Source organism: Amia ocellicauda, chromosome 8, assembly GCF_036373705.1.
Source record: "Amia ocellicauda isolate fAmiCal2 chromosome 8, fAmiCal2.hap1, whole genome shotgun sequence".
Classification (NCBI taxonomy): Eukaryota; Metazoa; Chordata; class Actinopteri; order Amiiformes; family Amiidae; genus Amia; species Amia ocellicauda.
In genome coordinates this window covers 40,016,585-40,034,254 of record NC_089857.1, presented here as the reverse complement: position 1 = coordinate 40,034,254, position 17,670 = coordinate 40,016,585, and the positions used below count along the sequence as shown (strand labels likewise).

The following is a 17,670-nucleotide window of genomic DNA, read 5'->3' as shown; positions in this document are numbered from 1 at the left end:
CTGTAATTTCCTGGATCAGTTTTGTCCTCTTTCTTGTGGATTGGTATGACATTAGCAGTTTTCCAATCATCCCCTGTTCTAAGTGTTATTTGGAATATTTTAGTTTAGTGGTCTATAAATAATTTATATATTTCTATAAATAAAGTACTGTTGGAAGTATACCATGTAGCTCAGGTGATTTGTTTGATTTTAATTCTGCTAGTCCCTTTAGTTCCTCCTACTCATTTATCCTGATCTCTCAGAGTTTGACTGGACTGATTGTTAACCTGTGGCATTTTTCTTTTACAGAACTGTTTACAGAATACTCATTTAGAACATTTGCCACATCTTGTTAAGATACTTCAATTTTTAGCCTTTACCCATTTCACTTCCTCCTTTATTTGCTGACCTCTTGCTGTTATAGTATTGAAAAAAGCTTTTTGCATTAGTTTTAGCTCCAAGAGTTGTTTCTATTTCCCTCTTTGTATTCCTGATCCCTCTCTTAAACAAGAATATGTGACACTGAGGGAGTTACTTGCAACTGTAGGCCATTTTCTTGGCAGTAACAGTTCCAAGCGAGTTTCATTTTGTGTTCTTGCAGTGGATTTTTTCTCATGTTCCTCATAGTTATTGAACAGCAAATCAGCTCATACTGTATTTCCAGTTTTGCTCCAACTTCCTCAAATCAGTTCTTGTACTGATTATCGACGTGTAATCCTGATTCAAACTCTGAGAAGTCAGGGTAGCAACATTTCAGTGCAGTACTGCATGCTCCTGATGCCATCATTGGTTCAGTTATTCCTGCCTAATCTTGTTTTTAGTTTTGCCTTAATTGATGTTAAAAAAATAAAAATGAAAAGTGAAGCAGTTGAATTAGAGGACAAAAACCAATAGACAGTGTTTAGGGCACCAACAACTTACTACATTTAGAAGCATGTGGCCACTACAGTGTCAGGTTTGCAGAATGATTGCCAGGAAGATTTCATCTGTGAACGTTGTCAGCATGTTGAAGTCCTGGAGATCAAAGTCTGTGATCTTGAGGCTCAGCTTGCTGATCTGCGCTGTATTAGTGATATGGAAGAATTGGTCAATCAGTCCATGAGAGAGATGGTGTGCACGGCAAAACCTAGGAATGTTCAGACCTTAGAGGAGGGAAGTGTACAGAACTGCTGGGTTACAGTAGGTCGTAACTGCCGAAAAGGTCATGCACACACCTTAGAAACAACCCAAGAGCTAGAAATGCCCAACAGGTTCCAACTGCTGGACACCGAGTTGGACAGTGACAGCTCAGAGGGTGATGGGAGGGCAGTTGAGCACCAGAGCACCATGGTGTCCACTCCCCCCCAGAACAGGGAGGTAGTTATAGTAGGAGACTCAATTCATAGAGGCGTAGATCACACAGTGTGTTCTAGTGATAAGGAGACCTGCATGGTATCTTGCCTGCCTGGTGCTCAGGTTGCAGATCTCCTTAAACTAGTAGACGGGCTACTGGCCAAAGCCGTGGGGAATCCACAGGTCATGGTCCACATTGGAACCAATGACATAGGAAAGGGTAGGGCAGAGGTTCTGCAAGACAAATTTAAAGAGTTAGGAACAAAACTAAAGAGCAGAACCTCCATGGTAGTTTTCTCCAAAATACTACTGGTACCACGTGTCAGGCCAGGGAAACAGGCAGAGATTACAAAGTTCAACACGTGGTTGAAATCTTGGTGTAGGGAAGAGGGTTTTAGGTTTATGGCGCATTGGTCTTTCTTCTGGAATAGATGGGACCTGTACAAGCCGGACGGTCTACATCGAAACAAAAGGGGGCTAATGCATTGGGAGAGTGTATGTACAGAGTAATTGAGAATCATTTAAACTAGGGGGACAGGGAGCTCTGACAATGGGAGATCTTCCACTAAGGAAAGAAAACAAAGGGACACTGCTAGTAGGAAAGTCCTGAAATATTTGTACCTCAATGCCAGAAGTATAAGGAACAAGATGTTAGACCTAGAAGCCACAGTGCTGGTGTGTGACTATGATGTTGTAGGAGTTTCGGAAACATGGCTTACAGAAAACGATGGGGATGAAAGGATACACACAGTTTAGGAGAGACAGGCAAAATCAAAGAGGTGGTGGGGTAGCATTATATGTCAAAAATGACATTGAGGCAGAAGAACTCAAATTAGATCCTAGTAATGAAACAGAATGTTTGTGGGACAAACAAAAGATCCAGAGGATTAGCGGTAGGAGTGTGTTACAGACCACCCAACTCAGATATTCATAAAGATGTTGCATTGTACAGTGTAATCAGGACTGCATGTAGCAATGATGTTTACTGTTGTAATGGGGGATTTCAATTTCCCAAACATAGACTGGGAAAGCCCAGTTGGGACTACAGAAGCAGAAATACAAATGGTTGAGATGGTAAATGACTGCTTTCTAACTCAATTTGTCAGGGAACCAACCAGGGAGAGTGCATGCATTGATTTGATCTTTTCAAATGACCAAGATAGAGTCAGAGGGACACTAGTTAGAGAATCAATGGCAAACTGTGATCACAATATGGTTAGCTTTGAGGCATTCTTTCAGAAAACAAGGACCAAGTCTAAAACGATGGTCTACAATCTTAGAAAAGCAAACCTTGAAGGTATGAGGCAGCACTTAGAAGAGGTAGACTGGAGCACACTGGATACAGATTCAGTCAAAAATGGATGGTTATATTTTAAGAATATACTACTTGAGGCTCAGGGGAAATTTGTACCAAAACTTTCTCGAGGACCAGAAAACACTAGCCAAAATGTTTTAATAGACATATGCAAAAATATATTAAGAGAGAGAAAATGTTGTATAGCGCATACAAAAGGGATAGAGGAGAAACAAAATACAAAGAATATATAGAACTACAAAGAGATGTTAATTAGTTAGATGTTTCAAAGGAGAACCACATTAAGCATGTGTGTACATAAGGTCAAAGATATGAACTAGTGTAGTTTGATCAACCTTGTTCCCTTGACTGTTAAACCAGACAGTTTTATAAAGAGAATTTTTCATCTCACAGGGTTAGCATACACATCGGCATTGGGCATTTGTTGTGTATCTCCTGTCATGAGCTAAAAGTCATGAAGCAGATCTTCAAAATTGGAACTATTTAAAATAGTTGTTTTTATATACATACTGTATATATATCATTCATTAAAATAAATTGTTTACTTCTAGACAACTAGGCACTGTTTAAATTGACCAGCTCGTTGAGGTTATACACATCATGCGGCAATATGCTCTGAGAATTTCATATCTTCAGAGAAAGAGGGCCCTGCCATGCTTTATTGAGACATATTGTGCGAAAACAAATAAGATACAGGGTTGGGGAAAAATAAATAAATTACACAAGAATATCACTTCAGCGTGAGCTCCAAAAATATTTCACACCAGGACTTGGCACACATCGCTCTGGAGTTTACAGGCTGCACATCTTGTGACCTGCTAAAATATTCCCTTCATTTCAGAGCCCGTCCACGTGGGCACGTCTTCTGTCGGAGGAAAAAGCAATTCATTTTCCTTTATTAAAAGAAAATGCTGCCTTGAGCTCAGCTCTTCACATAAACATGCGATTGTTGACATGGATGGATGTCAGAGATATGAACTAATGGCATAATGAATCGCCATGCTGAGGGAAGGCTTTTTATCCTGGGGATCTTTCCCGCCAAAAAGGCCAGTGAGCCTAGTGCTTGCTCAGTTCTCTGGTGCTATCAACAGTTTCTAAGTTGGTTTAATGCATGTCTAAAGTGCTAACAGATCCCAGTGAAATCAGTATTCCGCTAAACACTAAAATATGAATAATGTGAGAAAAGTGTGGCTCCTATTTGTACTATCCTATGCAATAATGTTATAAGTTTACTGAATTTTTCTTTTTAACCACCTATTAGACTAACATTTTGAATTAGAGCCTGGAGTAGCAAGAGTACAACTGAAGAAAAAAAAAAACAACTCATGCACTCTATTTGATAATTAAATCAATAAATTGCATGGCAGGATTCATGCAGACTTGCCAAAATGGGGTACCTCTCAATAGGAGACACAGTTCTGATACAAAAGATTGAAGCACTGAGATAACGGTGGGATCATAAGACCTTCCTTTTGTTTTAAAACATATTTTTATACAGATGTGAAAACCAAACTGCTCCCAGATTCTGCAGAGACTATCTATTTATGCTACACTTTACTTTCCCACTCAAACATGAAAACTGTTTATATTTTTAAAAAGTATGCATAAATCAGCTGTGTATGTTAAAGATATTAAAATGACTGTTTATTTCACCACAGTGATGTACGGAGAGCAGAAGGAAATGTTTGTGATCTAAATAAGAAGGAACACATAGTGAAAGGTAACAAGGCTGAGGACCCTTTTAACACACATGAGCACTCCAAATAGTTTACAAACGAGAGGAGGCTTTCTTATGTTCTAACACACATATAGGGGGAACAGAAAGAGCATAAAGAACAAGCTCCTAACATTTCACTGGAGGGAGCCAAGTCCCCTGCTTCTGGTGAGCAGTCGAAACAGAGGGGCATTTGTGTGCCTCCCTCACTGCACGTAAGCAAGCCATTTATAAGGAGGTGGAGGAACAGAAGAATCTATTTTTGGTGTATTTACCTGGTAAAAGTTAATAACAAAATGGCAACACAACAATGAATGGTGACGGAATTTAAAGCATTGAATATGCATTAAATCAGGAAATTGCTATGTGGAAATGAAAACAAACTATCCTGCTGTTTTAAGACTTTCAAACCTTACATTTATTCACCTTCTAGATTCCTAATTATTAAAACTAGGGTGTGTATATATATATCACCATCAGCCCATATAGATCCACTGCTGGATGAAGGCCTCCCAAGATGTTTCCATTTGCTTCTATGTATATAGTTTAAATTCCTCCCTTGTACTTTGTTTCAAATAATTGTTCCCCATCCTTTTGTTCAGGATTTCAATCTCCAAGTTCCACAAAATCAGTAAGGAATTGGATAGTAACTTGTCACTACATTGTGCAGTCACGAGCGATTGAACGAACAGGGAACTTGTGAAATTCGTATCTGGTCACATCCAGTCACCAAGTAGTCATAAACGCCTTTATAAGACTAAAATAACCCCTAAATAACTAATGCAGCATAATGCACAGTTCATATTAGCTATATTAATTCACTGGTAATCATCATCTGACAGTAATAACCAAATTTGAGGAAACTTGTACTGTGTACCGAACTCAACCATATTTTTCTTCCATTTCTTAGATCCCAAGTTGGATCTGTGTCGCTTCTTTGCCACAGTTATTATAGAAGGGATAAGCAATGCGAGGAGAATCGTCAAAATTATTAAAGCTCCCATAGCAATCGAACGCAACAGCCCACACACTGTGAAGGCCTGTACAGAACTGACACGGCCGGTCGCACTGAAGCACACAGGGAGTCACGCCACGCCGGGCTGCATTTCAACTGATCCCACAGTCTTACTGTACGGTATTAGCGCCATGCTCTAGAGATTCACTGTTGGTTTATTTTAAGCAGTTTGAAACATTGGAGTGTTAGAAAAGCAGTATTTTACATAGAGAGCAGTCCTGTGAAATTAGGAAAGTTGATTTACTTGCAAGAGAGAATATGAATTCATTGCACGGTCATGTGTTCAGCGGAAGACGGTCTTCTATAAGCATCTTCATTAAGGGGAGGGACTTCAAAAGAAATATCGCCACCATCCACTTGCTTCCATCTACATCTATGTCTTCCCAATCTTTTATGTGTTCATCTTCTAGGTATATTATCATCTCTTGGGATCCATTAAATAGCTTCATTTGTCCATCTTTGATCTGTTCTTCTTGCAGTGTGTCTGGCCCATTCTCTCAGTGATGTCACATATATTGATTTGTTCTTGGATCTCTTGTTATTCCAAGTAGACATCTTTCCATGCTCCTCTGTGTCATCTGCAGGTTCTTCATAATTTTTGCATTAAAAAGTATATGGAAAAAATAAATCAATATATTATTCTATTATGAATTCTGTTGAGTTTTAGACACAACTAATCGTGGAAGATGTCAAATGGAGAGTATAGTTCTATGAAATCTCTGCATCCTTTTTACTCTGAATCTTGTACTATAATGTATTGTGTCGGACTGCATATGGAAGAAGAGTGGAGCAGTTCAATGGATATTTTATTTCACCCAGTATATTTTGAAATAAGTAATACATATGTTTTTTAGTCAGTTAATGTCATGAACTGAAATTCAAATGCCTGAACTGTGGGAATAGTCTCAGACTCTCAAAATTCAAACAGAATTTGAATATGGCAGTCAAGAACACTGGAAACACAAATATATATTTAAAAGCACAATGATTTGAATACAGTGTAGAGTACCTTCGAATTGTTACTCGAGAAAGATATCTAATACAAAATAAAACCAAAGCACTGTATTAGCTTTCATTTTTATCATGTCATGCTTGCTCATTAGAGTCCACTTACATTCAATATGAGAGATGATTTTGCATTTGCCCATCAGTCATGGCAAATAGCAGCTTTTATTTCTCTTCTCATACACAATGTTTTGCAAATATCAAAAGACTGATTTAACTAACTGCAGTTTAAGACACATATTGGGTATGAATTGTAAATGCTTTTTACAACACACAAAACAGCGATAAGGGGGACTACAACTTCCAAGAACTGAAATGTCTTCTCTTTGGTGTGGTTTACAATTAGAAAACCTCCAAAATACAGTAAAAGTAAGACAGTTATTTTTGTAGTAAACTTAACTGTGGTTAATCTTTTTCTCTGTCCATGTTCCAGAACAAAAGGGCTATTTTTGGAGTTGACAATTACTAACAAATGCATGAAATATATATTATTCCTGGTTTTGTACACGGTACTACACAAACATTCAGAAGTATAATTTTTCAAGCCTTGGGATTCCCTTCTGATGAAGGTAAATAAGAAATTGTAACTTTGTTTTATAATCAAGTCCAGTAGTCTTGTTTGACGTATTTGAGTTTCTGTATATTCTTCAAGAAAATCATGTTCATAGAATTCTTAGTTTCGAAAGATGTTCACTATGCGTTTTCAGTCTGCAGTTTTTATTAATGACACATAAAGGGAGATGAGGGAGAATACTATATTTTAGCTGGTTGGAAAATGGTTTCAGAATGTAATTTTTTAAAATAAGAAGTTATCTATGAATCTGTTCTTTATATTTCATAGGTAAGTTGTGGTTAGTGCTATTTCCTGTATTTTTATTTAATTTTCCATTCACAAATCTATACATCACATGACTAGATGACTACAGGCAGATGCACACTAACTGATTATCATCACTTATTTAAATAGTCATTGAAATAAGCACATACTTGCTTTTAGACTCATCAGATTTTTTTTATTTATTGATAAATATCAGTGGACCTTCTATCATTAGACAGACTCCTTAGATTCCTAACCTTGCTGGACAAGGCGTTAACGCTGGAGTGGTTGCTCTTAAAAGTTCTCGCAGGCAGGAAGAAAAAAAGTGACTACAGTGTATTTGAAACAGTGGTCTGGACATCATTTGGAACGATTCCACCACTGAATCCTGTTCAAGTTGGCCCATTTGGACAGGATTTGCATAGCTGTGCGGATTAACTTCAAAGTAGGGCCTGTAACACACTTTTCTTTAACTTATACAGTGGCTCTCAAAAATATTCACCCCCCTTGGACTTTTCCACATTTCAGGAGTTTTGCCATTGATCAACACAGAAAATGTCCATAATGTCAAAGTGAAAAATATAATCTGTAAATTGTTCTAAATTAATTACAAATACAAAACAGAAAATACTTGAATGCATAAATAATCACCCCTTCAGTCAATATTTGGTAGAGGCACCTTTGGCAGCAATTAGAGCCATGAGTCTATGTGGATAAGTCTCTACCAGACAGCAATTGTGCCCATTCTTCTTTGCAAAATTGCTGAAGCTCCATCAAGTTGGATGGGGATCTTTGGTGAACAGCAATTTTCCACATTTTCCATAAACTGATTCCACATATTCTCAATTGGATTGAGGTCCGGGCTTTGACTAGACCACTCTGGGACATTGACCTTTTTGTTTTTAAGCCACTCCAGTGTGGCTTTGGCTGTATGTTTAGGGTCATTGTCCTGCTGGAAGATTAATCTTCTCCCAAGTCCCAGGTCTCTTGCAGACTTCAGTAGGTTTTCATACAGGATTTCTCTGTAAGCATCCTCTTTGCTGCATCCATTTTGCCAGGCCCTAATGCAGAGAAGCATCCCCATAGCATGATGCTGCCACCACCATGCTTCACGGTAGGGATGGTGTTCTCAGGATGATGTGCACAGGTTTTGGACTGTGCGGAGAGTGCTTTATAATAGAAATGCAACTGCTGCTGACCAAAGTGGGCTCTGGGTCCCCGGAGTAAGAGCTTCTGCTCGCGGTGGCCAAGTTCAACTCCTGATAGAACGCGGTGGAAGTCGAAAGATTCTGCACCTCTTGGGCGTAGGCTGAAGAACTGACCAGACCGAACTTGAGTTTCAGGGACAACAGCTTGGCTTTCAAGGTAGAGTTCTCCTCTCCCAAAGCCATCAGTTTATTCTCGAGGTTCATGTCGCTGAGCCTCTGCTTCTCTCTGTACCACTTGGCAGTCTCATTGTTCTTCCAGCACTTCTCCCAGTATTTATCATCTTTTTCTTTTCCATCGAGGTTAAACTCCTGTTTTCTGCGGCATGACGAGTTTTTTGGCTTAAAGCCCACACCTGGTAATTTGCGAGACACCAAGTCCCCATCTGAGCCCTGTAAAGCTGCAGCCAGTACTAGAACATTATATCCACTACAAGAGTCCATCATTGGCTGTTCTTTCTCGATTGCCTGCATATTTTAAGTTTGTAAAATATTTTGGCTATTTTGTTTTATATATAAAAATGGGTGACAAATTAAAGGAAAAACCAACAAAAAGTGTCTCAGTAAGGTGTTGGGCCACCACAAGCTGCCAGAACAGCTTCAATGCGCCTTGGCATAGATTCTACGAGTCTCTGGAACTCTACTGGAGGGATGGAACACCATTCTTCCAAAAGATATTCCCTCATTTGGTGTTTTGATGATGGTGGTGGAGAGCGCTGTCTAACACGTCGGTCCAGAATCTCCCATAGCTGTTCAATTGGGTTGAGATCTGGTGACTGCGAAGGCCATAACATATGAGTCACATCATTTTCATACTCATCAAACCATTCAGTGACCCCTCGTGCCCTGTGGATGGGGGCATTGTCATCCTGAAACAGACCACTCCCATCAGGATAGAAATGTTTCACCATAGGATAAAGGTGATCACTCAGAATAACTTTGTAATCATTTGCAGTGACCCTTCCCTCTAACGGGACAAGTGGACCCAAACCATGCCAGGAAAATGCCCCCCACAGCATAACAGAGCCCTCGGACCCCCTCACTGTAGGGGTCAAGCAGTCTGGCCTGTACTGTTCTCTTGGTGTATGCTCACTTGTTGAGAATATGGTGAAGGATGACTCATCTGACCATATCACTTTTTTCCAGATCTCTGTAGACCAGTGCCTATGGTTTTTGCACCACTGAACTCTCAAAAGTGCATGTGTCTTTGTACTGAGGGGTTTATGCACTGCAACCCTGCTATATCCCTCTCTGTGTAGTTCTCGACGGACTGTTCTTGCTGACACAGTCTGATCACGTCTTGCATTGACATTCTCAGTCACCTGGGAAAGAGTTGCTCTTCTGTTTTTCTTTACATATTGCAGTAATGCATGAGCATCGCGGTCATCTAATGTGCGCTTTCGACCACAATTTCCAACCCTATTTACCGATGTCTTTCCCATAGATCTAAATGCAGATGTAACTTTAGTCACTGTTCCAATTGAAACACTAGCCAGTTGAGCAGCCTTTGTGACTGAAGCTCCTGCCATTCGTGCCCCAATAATGACCCCTCTTTCAAAGTCACTTAGATCCTTTCCTCTTGCCATCTTGATCCAAAATCGATGTCAATTGGGCCTGCTCAGCATTTTTATACATGCCATAGAGCACGATAGGATGTTAATTGCTTAATTGTATCATGTACACCTGTTTGGAGACATCTGGATTCGTTATGTTCCTCCTCTCATTTATTCAGGTTTTTCCTTTAATCTGTAATGCACCTGTATAAATACTATACATCTACAAGAATGTCATATTCAGATTGCTTCTGCAAGTAAAAGCCAGGAACAATCTTTCAGTTTTACTTAAAGATGGTGTGTTCAAAATGTGCTGGTTTCCTTCATCAGTTGCAAAGCTTCTAAAAGACCTATATAGGGGAGAAAAAAGAAAAACAAATGAGAAACAATTGCAACTGGCCACATAGAACTATTTATTTCATTATTTCCCCCAAAAATTGACTACTACAGTTCACTACCATAACAAATCTGCATTTCTCTCCATGTGCCAGGAACAAGTTTCCTCTGTCTCAGTACATCTGCATTGCAGTTAATGAGATCTCCCCTTATGACTCAATAGTTGCAAGAAACTAGGGGAATCCAGCAGACCCCTTGTAGGGTATTTTAAATCTTGTTTATCCAAGCTGAATCACTCAATACGGTTTTAAACTAGAAGATATATTTTTTATGTGTAAATTGTTTACTATAGGCATTGATTATAATCAATATATATTGATTAAGTAATGTCTGCTTAATTTCTTTTTGATACCGGAGCATGAAAAAAATATATAATTACGTTTTTTTTAAACACAGCCACTGTAGTTATAAAAGCACAACATAAAGATAGTTGGTGTTCAGTAGCCACAGCAGCTTCCTGTGAATATGACTCAATGTGCCCATTGGTAATATGCGTGAACATAATGAAATCTAACTTAATAAAGACACTGCAGCTGATGCTAGGTCAACCTGACCGTGCAGACTGATCCAAATTTAATTATATCAGTGAATCGTGATGAATGGGGCCTGCAGTGGGTTCTTCTTAAGACAAAAGAAAAAAGGAACAAATGATTCTCCAATTGCCTCTAATGATACCCTATATACCTTTGCCAAAATCACTTCCAATACATACACAACTATAACATAGAAAAGGTTTAGTGCATACAAAATATTTAAGGGATTAGCTCATACAATTCTGAAATCACAAGCTTTAGAAACTCACAATGAAAAAGTACCACTGTACCGATATCAACTCCACTGCTTGACTGAAGAATTGGTTACTTAGAACAATGACCCATTGTTCTTTTAATTCTTGATATTCTGATGCAGTAACACATCCTACGTTGCCGCTCGAGGTATCCGAGCCTTTAATGATACTTTGAAACCCATCTCACTGTTTCAAGATGAAGTCATAGTTCTTACACAACAACACACAATCAATGTCAATATCTAACTGTGCTATGCATTGCACTCTCTGATGTAGATAAAAGATTATGCCACCAAATGTTAGAAGTATTAATTAATAAGCACAGGAAACCTAAGCCTCTGTGTAAGAAAGCCCCTTTTAATAGTGGCCATTTCAGCTGGGTGGATCCAGTGACTAGTAAGACCCAGTTTTAGTGTGGGGGGGGGGGGGGGGGCGAATCATAAAAATCGTGACCATGAGCTAGATATTTAGCAGCAGACAAGCTAAATACATTAAATGTTTGTTTTTTAGGTTTGATATGTAGTATATAAAGTGGCGTGTCCAGAACATTTTGAATGGGGTGCCCAAGGGGGGGGGGGTACACACCCAATTTAGGGAGGCCATCCTTAATCGATGGAAGGTGGATTTTGTCAATAAAATTATGATGATTCAACACATTAAATGATTCATCTTAGGTTTGGTACGTTTCCCTCTTCAATCACAATTCAATTCCAAAATTCTTAACACAGTGTTTGCATTGAAGGTTAAGATTTTATATAAGGGCATTAGCATACATTTGTACCCTACCAACTCAAGCCAGAATCAAGATGTCATTCTGCTCTCCCATTGTAGTTTTATAAAAGGAATAATAGATTAATTTATTCAAGCAGGTCTATTCCCAATTTGTAATAATGTCCAGATGTTTTAATAACCATTTCCAATTGGTCAGTATAGCCTACATCTCCTTGGAAGTCATGCTAAAAATGTGTATGGAATTAAAAGTACAACTCCCTCACAGTATGAGTAGTTAATTATAAAGCATTTTACACCGTAGCTGGGAGTAGGAGCCAATCATAGGAACGTTTAGATATTTTTCACTACAGTTTAGGTGAGAAAATGACTGTGATGTATTTTTTTCATTTTTTTTTAAGTGAAGAAAGAAAACGCAAGATCACATAGACAAGTAGAAGCGAAAATACAAGTATATGAATATGCTAAGCTAACTCAGCCTTTTATTTGTTTATAATTTTACATGAAATGGAAAGCCTTCATTATTAGACTATTACGGTGCTACATGGAATTTAAATGCTAGATTATTTTCTCATTCATAATCATAATAAATAAATATACATAAAACATCTTGAAATTGAACACTCTTTATCCTTCTGTTGTACATAGGAAATTGTCCACAAGTGGAAACACTGGGGTATATTCATAAAGGATTTTACACCGAATCGCTACATCAGACACTTTTTCTGTATTGAATAAAATACTAAGTAAAGTTAACATTCGTAACTGCGCAATTTATTATGAATATGCTTTGTATGAGTGGATCATTTTCATGCATTTTGTGGCTTATTTTTACTTTAATTCTTGTTAGAAAAACATCTGGACATAGAATTGGTGTAATGTAAAACCCTTTATGAATACTGATTATGAATGCGGCTTGTTTTGGGGATATTTGCCACGCAGTGCTGTAAAAAGCAATAAACTGTCAACAATCTCGGGTGCTGTTAATGCCCTTACGGTCTGATGGGAAATTCTGCTTATTGAAGGCTGTGAAGATGGTCCCAATCACTGCTACATTGTTGCATTTTCCCTGTCATCTGACACTATGACATTGTCACCACCTTTATCTCTGCTGACAGTGCCACATTTCTGACAGTTGCAAAAGAAACTGCATTTCTGGCTATTTCAGCACAAACAATATTCAATTTCTGTCCAATCTATATCGTTGCAATAACTCTTCATCATCATACCGCTGAAACAACTTTCCTTTCATGGAATGTGCGCTGATGCCGTCTTCTTATTTCTGCCATCTACCAACTCCTAACTAGGTAGGGCACCTTTTGAGGTCTCCTAAATATTGGTTGAGTTAGTACTTTTAATTGTAAAGAATCTTTAGGAATAGCTTGGATCAAACTGACATCACTCTCAGATATTTCAAGCACTTGGGACCGAATTCTCACTATCAGAAGATTTATGAATACGGGCACAGAGCAGTCGCAGTGTCGCGCCCACAGTTTTGGTTTGATCAACTTTATCAATTACCAATTAGACCAATTAGGGGGGCACTGGGGTGGGCAATCAGATTTCAGACAAGCCCCTGCCCCTGACATAATATGCAGCCTTCCCCTCCTTACAAGCTTTCTCCACTGCTGGCCACAACAGTGCCCTTATGTCTCGATTGGCCTTAGAGAGGTCCTTAGCAAACTGCAAGCTGTTCCCAGCTAACACACCACATTGCCACAACGTAATTTATGTTGCTCCAAAGTTGTAGCAACATTGTTTGTTAGCAGGGTTGTAAAGTAAAAATAAAGAACTCTCTGGAGCTTTCCATATCGCATCTCTCAAAAATCGTGAGGTGAACTGAAGAATGATGCCCGTGTTTGGCGCTATCCTAGCGCCTGCTGCCGATCCAATGCACAGTATCACTTGCCTCACGGATTCTTATCTTTCCCTCTGGAAAAACAGCTTGACAAATCTGGATGGACTCAGATTCCAGTGCCTTGAGTAGCTAAATCTAAATCTGCAATTCGATTTTCACGAAGATCCATCCGCCCCTCCTCCTTCTTGATGCGTTTTTCAAGTAAACCAACCTTTCCCCTCAAATCTTGAATGTCTTTTTTAAACCTTCAATTTGGAGTGCATTATCACCAGTCAGTCTCTCTAGGGCAGTGGTTTTCAAACCGGTCCTGGAGTACCCCCTACCCTGCTTGTTTTTGTTCCAACTGAGGTCTTAATTGCTTAATTAAATCCTTAATTTACCTAAACAAAGCAATATACCATTCAATTAAGTAATTAATACCTAGGTTGGAACAAAAACCAGCTGGGCAGGGGGTACTCCAGGACCAGTTTGAAAACCCCTGCTTTAGGGCATCTGACAGGGAACTGATAAGACGGAAAGTGAGGCAACAATATCAGTATTAGTAGTAGGGATGTCTGAGATGTGCTCTGACTTACCCATCTTCAAGGCAGGGGGTTTACTTGGAGTAATATGTAAATTCTTCATCGATAACAGTTATTAAAGGATCTGTTATGCCAGCATAATTATGACAGTCGCCCATAAGAGTGTTGTATGTTGTTTGCGCAGCCATATCAGTCTCAGAAGATATATCTGCTTTATACACTTTATCTTTTATGGTCTGCTTTTGACATCGGACCAGAATAAAACCTAATAATAATAATAATTACATCACAGTCCAAATGTAATAATAAAATAAACTGGCAGATTGAAATATACATCTGAAACAAGATTCACATACTTTTCAAAGTTTGGTTGTTAGAGCTCAGCAAAAAAGAACTATTCCTAGACTCCATCTCTGACCACCCAGTCAGTCCCAGATTCCTTCATTGTGTCAGGATTACAAAACCACATCAGCTCCCTTCTCCCCCTGCCAGCATATTCCGTGGCTGAATTATGCAACATTTCCAGGAACAACTGTCTTCTGTCCTCCGAACAACCATAACTGATCATATTAATGAAAGACAAAATGACGAAGGAATCTGTTTTAGTCTAGATGAAAACCATTTAATCACACATTTTTATGAATCACAAGTGTTTCTGCGAGAATAGTTTAATCTAATTATGCACAAATGCATTCCATCCATACAAAACTTAAAAAACAAAGCATACTTGTCCACTAAATGGACTTTGATCCAATAATGACTGTCTACAATTGCCCACAGGAAATACCTGATTGAACACACACAACACAATTGAAAAATCATGACTTTCTATCCTGATATGTCTCTGTCCAGTCGGAACAACAGCCCAGGCTCTCACATGACCTGTTTTCTGGGTCACTATGCCATGGTAACAGCAATGCGGTTTAAATTGTGGACACGACGCCAGCAGTGCCCAGTCACTCAATCCGAGCACAATTCATCAAAGCCAATTCATCAATCACAACTGGATACTAATGTATCCTAGCTTTTACAGGGATAAAAGCATTTCATGGCTTTGTCCCAAACCGCACATTTGCTCCCTACACCCTTCGACAAGTGTACACTTTGTGTGGCCTTGTGCGGACGTCTCAGAGTGTGTACTTGAGTGAGTGAGGTTGTAGGTGCAGGGCGAAGCTAAAAGCGTTAAATAGGACACACTTCAGCATGATCATTCAGCGCCTTTACGTTAGACAGAGAAAGCACCTGCACAATATTTTCTTGTCAGATTGTAGTTTTAAAGAATGGAGGCTGCCATAGCATTTGCATTGTTCCTCTTCCAAATAACTTTAATCAAGGATTCCGACAAGTATTATCTGTACAATATATAATAATAATAAATATTGCTCGTTTATATTACTATGTTTAATATTTACAACTTTATATGCACCGATGGTGTAGGGCAGGGGTTTTCAAACTGGTCCCGGAGTACCCCCTGCCCAGCTGGTTTTTGTTCCAACCTAGGTCTTAATTACTTAATTGAATGGTATATTGCTTTGTTAGGTCAATTAAGAATTTAATTAAGCAATTAAGACCTCAGTTGGAACAAACACCAGCAGGGCAGGGGGTACTCCAGGACCAGTATGAAAACCAGTGGTGTAGGGTGACGTGATCAGCGTCACACAGAGACCGGCAGCAGCCAATGAGAGTTGAGCTGATTGAAGAAGAAGAAAGAAACCGTAAGAATAATCATGACATGAGTATTTGATTTTCATTTATTTTTTATATTCATTTTATTATTCAAATACCAACGGTTGTTTTGGGGCAGGCTATTTAAACATACTCTAATACAGGGAAAATAATATTTTCAAATACAAATACCAATTAGGATCTGTAAATTACCCAGGTCTGCACACAATATCGATACCTACAATGTGATGATCATGTGGGATGGATATAGCGTGTGACTGTTGCTCACCTCCAGCTCTCACACACAGTATAAGGCTATGTCCTCCACTCCCAGCCATGTCTTCACCCACACTATCTTTTCTGTCCGCACAGACTAATACAAACACGTTTGTATTGCTGCGCAGATTTCCGCAGTTCTACACAGATCTGCACAATCCCACTGATCCCATTGGTGGAGCCGCGCAGATCTGCGGACATCTGCGCTAGACGATCGTGACCTGTAAATGTCCCCGTCCATGTTTGTTTACCTTTCCTCCGGATGGAGAGGTGGGAGTTTCGCGCCGAGTCGCAGCTCCCCACCACACAGGGTTTCAGATCAGTGGCGAAGTGTGTGACCCCGCTGTGCTGTGCGATCGGGTAGTGTGCGCTCCTTCACGACGCAAAATACATATATTTAGCGAAAAATAGTGTGAGCTTCCCACCCTTCTCACCACCGCGTCGGACTGTGTAAATCGTGTGGCGTGAGTGGGCGGTTTTGTTCACTCCGTCGACGGGAGCAGTGAAGCGGACAAACACACCGGTCCGCTCCTTCTCTCGCTCCTGGTATCGGGACAGCGCTCAAGATGGCGCCTATAGGACTTCCGCTCCGCAAGGGAAGGACAAAGTGCGCGGCTGGGGACGCAGCCCGAGTGAAGGGAGACGACGCGCCACTCCGGCTGCGCTGCACTGGAACTGTTTCCCTAAAGTGGCGAGTATCCCAATGAATCAATCCGCACAATTAAGTAACAACAGAACATGTTCTCACAATAAAGCAGGCAAGTTGTGTTACCTTTTAAATCGAGGACGAACTAAATGGCGAATCGGTGCAGTCTTGCGGCATGGTAGCTCAAAAAACAAAAACCTTGTTAGACAAAGACAGAAGTTAGTGTCCGCGGTGCTTAAAGAAATCCAGCGGCAGGGAGTGAGCCTCTCCGGCAGCTTTCTCCTGCTGCAGGGTCTGTTCCTGCGCGGATCTGTGTTCAAGTCCGGACACTCACGCATTGGCAACAGTCTGTTATTGACACTCGCCACAGCCAATCGGAAAGCGGCATCTTCCCATTTCCACCAATGAGGGGGCAGTATTTCAAATAAACGAGTATCCGAATACAGAGCTAGTTGATCTTAAATAAAATCTGCAATCCAATACAGAAGTGAAAAACAGGACTTGATAGCATATTTGGTCCTTACACCAGTTATTGTTGGCACATTGAAGTTTTGATTGAATCTGCTGGTCTGTGTCTGCATTGTATCTGTGTATAATAAGGCAGATTCTTTAAGACTGTAGTGACATTCCATTACATATACACTCACCTAAAGGATTATTAGGAACACCATACTGATACTGTGATTGACCCCCTTTCGCCTTCAGAACTGCCTTAATTCTACGTGGCATTGATTCAACAAGGTGCTGAAAGCATTCTTTAGAAATGTTGGCCCATATTGATAGGATAGCATCTTGCAGTTGATGGAGATTTGTGGGATGCACATCCAGGGCACGAAGCTCCCGTTCCACCACATCCC

General features: G+C 39.8%; 1 long non-coding RNA gene across 1 annotated transcript; it reads right to left on the bottom strand.

The window, feature by feature from the left end:
- Positions 1-6,143: 6,143 nt before the first annotated feature.
- On the bottom strand, positions 6,144-17,157 carry LOC136755026 (uncharacterized). Its single transcript, XR_010817618.1, has 2 exons — positions 16,940-17,157; positions 6,144-10,285 (listed from the first exon to the last, which is right to left on the bottom strand). It is a non-coding gene; the product is annotated as an uncharacterized LOC136755026 (long non-coding RNA).
- Positions 17,158-17,670: the final 513 nt, after the last annotated feature.